We start from the raw sequence: 7,042 nt of genomic DNA, 5'->3' as shown, positions 1-7,042 counted from the left end.
TTAGTTAGGTGGTATGTGTCAAATTAACATCCACATGAATGGCAGGACCCAAGGTTTCCCAGCAGAACATTGCCCATAGCATCACACTGCCTCCACCAGCTTGCCTTCTTCCCATAGTGCATCCTGGTGCCATGTGTTTTTCAGGTAAGAAACGCACAATCACCCGGCCATTCACGTGATGTAAAAGAAAACGGGATTCATCAGAACAGGCCACCTTCTTCCATTGCTCCGTGGTCCAGTTCTCATGCTCATGTGCCCATTGTAGGCGCTTTCGGCAGTGGACGGATCAGCATGGGCACCCTGACTGGCCAGCAGCTACACAGCCCCATATACAACAAACTGCGATGCAGGGCCGGATTGGGACTAATTTTCAGCCCTGGAGTTTCATGCCTTAGACCGGCCCACTTTAGTTCACTACTGACTATATTAAAATAATGTAATTAAAACCTCAGAATATAAGTCTGCAATAGGCGCACTGTTCTCTACAGCCTTGTAATTCATTGTATTTTTGAAAAATATTTCCAATTCAGTGCAAAAACAGTAGCCTAAGTTTTGCTTCACAGTGAAGATTTATTAGAACAGTAAATAACAGGACAGTATCAGAATCTATTTTCTTTAAGAATTTGTATTCATAAATATCCAAACATTGAAATGAATAATAAAATCTAACAAAAACATATATAAAACAAAATAAAAAATAAAGATTAAAATAAAATGTATTGCACTAATGACAGTAGCATCTCTTTTTCAAGGAAACAGCTGCTTTACACCTTCAAATATTTTTCACAAATATGAGAACATTAGTTAAAGAATTAAACAAGTATTGTACTGTTATCTGACTTTTTTTCACAGTATAACTTTCTAATGATTGTTTCATCTCTTTTTCCTCTGCATAAGTTTAGCTTCAAGGAAACATGGACAACCCTAAAACATTAATAAACAACTGAGCAGAGCACTTGTCTCTGCAACTTTATCTATCACAGTGTCATTGTCCAAAGACAAGACTTAAATTCTTATGCCATTTCACTTGTCTAGTAAACGTACCTTGAATTACGAATATTTAGATATTTGAACTGGAAACAAGTAAGATACTAAGTAAGAAATGCATTTTTTCAGTGATGTTTGCTTATTCACACACTATGGTACAACAGCAGCTTACCTGTGTCTTTCACAGTGAGAGCAGTAGTCTCTTTACAACTGGGTCCTGGCTCGGTTTCTGACACTAAATGAATTTTTTACATTTATTTCTCACCACAAATATCCCGTTTTTACAAAGCTTTCAAATCAAGTCAAGTCAGTTTCATTAACGTATTGCTGAATCGTCAGGTATCATTAATTATCTCAGGGCATTTTTCATTGAGCAGGGCTCTTCATTACTATTCTTCTGAATGACAATCCTACCTGTACCTGCCCATTCTGGTGTGTTGGGCTCATGACTGCTTGGTAACGTTACTGGGCCAGGGCCTTGAGGCGGCTGCTGCTGAAGAGCTACAAGAAAACGTTTGATACATGAACGGTGGTTTGCAGACAACGTTGTTTTACACGGTCGCTAGCATCTTGCACTGCTCCTAACTACCTTAACGTTAGCTTACTTACCGGCCTCGTCGTATTCATAAGTTATTTTTAGAAAAAATGTGCTCAGCTTAGGACATTCGGCCGCATCAGTTTCCAAAGCTTTCTTTTTTTTTATTCTTGCCTTTTCAGCGCCGCCTTTGCGCTTCCTGTCCATTTTTATCTGACTTTTTTATTGTGAGCAACTTGCAAGGTGCCGTGTCGGGGGCGGGGCCAGGGAGTCAAAAGATAATCACGTCATCATTAACTGCAGGCTGCAGTCTGCGAGAAAATATTAAATAAAAAAGAGTGGGGCTGCGGTAAAATAATAAATAAAAAGAGTGGGGCTGCTGTAAAATAATAAATAAAAAGAGTGGGGCTGCTGTAAAATATATTCAACCCATATATTTCAACCATAGACTGTAAAAACAATGGACGACGCCCTTTCGCTCTTTTCCATTGGTGAAAACTGAAGCCACCAGTGTCCCGATACGGCGCTGACATCTTGGACTTGCGTCTGCGCAGATAGCGATCTTGGGACCAGTTCTGCGCAGTAGTTATGCGCAGTAGCGAGCAGGAAGTAAAGCCGTAAAGCCGCGAAATCAACGGCCCCACCCCTGTGCCCCGCCCTCACTCTTCCTCGCAGAATGCGGCCATACCGTAATCAATCGCAAGTCCAAGTACAGTACAGCCTTTGCTTGTTAAACCTAGACGATATGTTATAGCCTAACTTACATCATGTTTAACCTTAATTTAGAATAGGCCTAATACAAAAATAATTGGTAACTTCTAGCTAACGATCACCTGCTAGCTATTAACATGGCTATTAACGAGGCTTGTTGTCTTTAGCTAACGTTAGCTAGCCCATTTATTTACTAATTAAATAGCTTATAAATTTAACTTACCGAAAAAAATTCAAAGATCGATTGGAAATGCCAGATCAGTTAGCACAATGTACTGCAGAACAACCCATTATGTCCGTGTGAAATTATATCCATTTTAGAAATTTAGAGATTAAATGTAAAGCTCCTCAGTCCTCCGAAGATCGCGAAAAAAGCCTGATGTCGCTTCAGTGGCTCCTTGGCTCAGATAGCTGTCAATCACAGCTGTGAATCACAACGTCACACCACCGTTTTTAGAGCATTAAATAACTAACTAAAAACCAACTTATTTTAAAAACAAAATCTTGAATTTACATTAGCGTGATACAAACTACAGTAAATGACAGAAACCAGCTTCGGAAAAAAGATATTTGAAAGGTAATTTAATTGTTTAGTTGGTCTCGCGTCCCATTGAATAACATGGGGAGGGCGGGGTTTATGACCTATACTGGGACACTCACCAGGGGGCGATCGAGACGTTTTGGCTTTACTTATCAGGGCTTGTGCGGGCACGCTTGATTTTAACCCAGTGCCATGACAACAACGGCCCTCACGGCCCAAAAAAACAGACCGGCCCACCGGGAATTTTCCCGGTGCTCCCGATTAGCCAATCCGGGCCTGCTGCGATGCATTATGTGCTCTGACACCTTTTTATCAGTACCAGCAATACAGTAGCTCATCTGTTGTATCAGACCACCCTACAGTAGCTCATCTGTTATATCGAACCACACAGGCCACCCTTCGCTCTCCACATGCATTAATGAGCCAGTCGCTGGTTCACTGCTTTTCCTTTTTTGGACCACTTTATAGGTACTAATCACTTCAGACCGGGAATACCCCACAAAAGCTGGAGTTTTGAAAATGCTCTTACCCAGTTATCTAGCCATCACAATTTGACCCTTGTCAGATTTGCTCAGATCCTTATGCTTTGCCATTTTTTCTGCTTTTAACAACTTTGAAGACAAAATGTTCACTTGCTGCCTAATATATCCCACCCACTGATAGGTGCCATGATAACGACATTACCAGTGTTATTCACTTCACCTGTTAGTGGTCATAATGTTATGGCGGATCGGTTTATAGCCAATATACTACAGCAAATAGCTGTATCCAAGCATGTGCCTAAAAATAGCTCTCAGCCATGGAACACTGGCTATATTTACCATGTAAATGCCTTATTGTTTAATTAGCAAAGCAGATTTTATAGGCATTATAGCAGTATGTTGAACATAATAGGTAGGTCAAAGACATACAATTAGGTCCGGAGATATTTAGACACTGACACAGTTTTCATAATTTTGGCTCTATACACCACCACAATGGATTTTAAATGAAACAACCAAGATGTTGAAGTGCAGATTTTCAGCATTAACTCAACGGGTTGAACTAAAATATTGTATGAAACATTTAGGAATTGCAACCATTTTCATACATAGTCCCCTTATTTCAGGGGCTCAAATGTAATTGAACAAATTCTCATCTTCATCTGCTTATCCGTATCGGGTCGCGGGGGCAGCAGCTCCAGCAGGGGACCCCAAACTTCCCTTTCCCGAGCCACACTTGCCAGCTCTGACTGGGGGATCCAGAGGCGTTCCCAGGCCAGTGTCGAAATATAATCTCTCCACCTAGTCCTGGGCCTACCCCGAGGTCTCCTCCCAGCTGGACGTGCCTGGAACACCTCCCTAGGGAGACGTCCTGGGGCATCCTTACCAGATGCCCAAACCATCTCAACTGACTCTTTTCGATGCAAAGGAGCAGCGGCTTTACTCCGAGTCCCTCACGGATGGCTGAGCTATCCCTAAGGGAGAAGCCAGCCACCCTTCTGAGAAAACCTATTTCAGCCGCTTGTACTCGCAATCTTGTTCTTTCGGTCATGACCCAGCCTTCATGACCATAGGTGAGGGTAGGAAGGAAAATTGACCGGTATATCGAGAGCTTTGCCTTCCGGCTCACAACGGTGTGGTAAAGCAAATGCAATACCGCCCCCGCTGCTCTGATTCTCCGTACAATCTCCCGCTCCATTGTCCCCTCACTCGTGAACAAGACCCAGAGATACTTGAACTCCTTTACTTGGGGTAACGCCTCATTGCCTACCCGGAGGAGGCACTCCATCGGCTTCCTGCTGAGAACCATGGCCTCAGATTTAGAGGTGTTAATCCTCATCCTAACCGCTTCGCACTCGGCTGCGAACCGGTCCAGTGAGTGCTGAAGGTCACAGACCGTTGATGCCATCAGGACCACATCATCCGCAAAAAGCAGCGATGAGATCCCCAGCCCACTGAACTGCAACCCCTCCCCACCCCGACTACGCCTTGATATCCTGTCCATAAAAGTTACAAACAGGATTGGTGACAAAGCGCAGCCCTGGCGGAGGCCAACCCCCACCTGGAACGAGTCCGACTTACTACCGAGAACCCGAACACAGCTCTCACTTTGGACATACAGGGATTGGATAGCCCTCAGAAGGGACCTCCTCACCCCATACTCCCGCAGCACCTCCCACAGTATCTCCCGGGGGACCCGGTCATACGCCTTCTCCAGATCCACAAAACACATGTAGACAGGATGGGCATATTCCCAGGCCCCCTCCAGGATCCTTGCAAGAGTAAAGAGCTGGTCGGTTGTTCCGCGACCAGGAAGGAATCCGCATTGTTCCTCAACTATCTGCCAAACCCTCCTTTCCAGTACCTTTGAGTAGACTTTCCCAGGGAGGCTGAGAAGTGTGATACCCCTGTAATTGGCACACACCCTCTGGTCCCCCTTTTTGAACAGGGGAACCACCACCCCGGTCAGCCACTCCCACGCAATGTTGAAGAGGCGTGTCATCCAAGACATCCCCTCCACACCCAAAGCTTTCAACATTTCTGGACGGATCTCGTCAATCCCCGGAGCTTTGCCACTGTGGAGATGTTTGACTACCACATGGAGATTGATGATGCTTCGCCATCAGCCTCCAACTCTGCCACTACTATAGAGGGCGTGTTAGTGGGATTTAGGAGTTCCTCAAAGTGTTCTTTCCATCACCCAATTTCCTCCTCAGTTGAGGTCAACAGTGTTCCATCCTTACTGTACACAGCTTGGATAGATCCCCGTTTCCCCCTCCTGAGGTGGTGGACGGTTTTCCAGAAACACCTTGGTGGCCGACCGAAAAGTCCTTCTCCATGGCCTTCCCCAAACTCCTCCCACACCCGCTGTTTTGCCTCTTTCACAGCCGAGGTCGCAGCCCTTTGGGTCTGTCGGTACACTGCAACCGTCTCCGGAGTCCTCCGGGATAACATATCCCGGAAGGCCTCCTTCTTCAGTCGGACGGCTTCCCTGACCACCGGTGTCCACCAGGGTGTTCAAGGGTTACCGTCCCTTGATGCACCTAAGATCTTTAGACCACAGTTCCTCACCGCAGCCTCGGCAATGGAGGCTTTGAACATCGACCACTCAGGTTCAATGCCCCCAACCTCCACAGGGATGCCAGAAAAGCTCCGCCGGAGTTGTGAGTTGAAGATCCTTCGGACGGAGGCCTCCTCCAGACGTTCCCAGTTCACCTGCACTACCCGTTTGGGTTTTCCCGGTCTGTCCAGAGTCTTCCCCCAACCCCTGACCCAACTCACCACCAGATGGTGATCAGTTGACAGCTCCGCCCCTCTCTTTACCCGAGTGTCCAAAACATGCGGTCTCAGGTCCGATGATACAATAACAAAATCAATCATCGACCTTCGGCCTAGGGTGCTCTGGTACCACGTACACTTATGAGCATCCTTATGTTCGAACATGGTGTTCGTTATAGATAATCCATGACCAGCACAGAACTCTAACAACAAACGACCACTCGAGTTCAGATCAGGGAGGCCGTTCCTCCCTATCACGCCTCTCCAGGTGTCTCCATCATTGCCCAAGTGTGCGTTGAAGTCCCCCAGCAGAATTATGGAGTCCCCTACTGGAGCCCCATACAGGACTCCATTCAGGGTCTCCAAGAAGGCCAAATACTCCGAACTGCTGTTCGGGGCATATGCACAAACAACAGTCAGAGATCCCCCCCCACAGCCCATAGGCGTAGGGAGGCGACCCTCTCATCCACTGGGGTAAACTCCAACATAGCGGCACTCAGCCGGGGGCTTGTGAGTAAAAGAGCCTTTTTGTGTTGCAGAGCTCACCAGTGCGATCTTTTTATCTCAGAATGTACCAAACTGTTGATTTGGCCACACCTAATGTTCCTGCTATCTCTCTGATGGATGTTTTTTGCAGCCTAAAGATGGCCTGTTTCACTTGCATTGAGAGCTCCTTTGACTGCATGTTATGGGTTCATAGCAAAAGCTTCCAAATGCGAATGCCACACCTGGAATCAACTTTTACCTGCTTAATTGATGAAGAAATAATGAAGGAATAGCCCACACCTGTCCATGAAGCAGCTTTTGAGTTTATTGTCCAATTACTTTTAGTCCCTTGAAAAAGAGGGGGCTACATATGAAAGAGCTGTAATTCCTAAACCCTTCCATCAATTTGGGATGTGAATACCCTCAATTAAAGCAGAGAGACTGCACTTTAAGCCCATATTAATTATTTAACTGTAACTTGAATATATTTTGGTAAACTTGTGTCAGTGTCTAAACTTGTGT

Source organism: Esox lucius, chromosome 22 (assembly GCF_011004845.1).
Source record: "Esox lucius isolate fEsoLuc1 chromosome 22, fEsoLuc1.pri, whole genome shotgun sequence".
Classification (NCBI taxonomy): Eukaryota; Metazoa; Chordata; class Actinopteri; order Esociformes; family Esocidae; genus Esox; species Esox lucius.
This window is presented reverse-complemented; position numbering follows the sequence as displayed.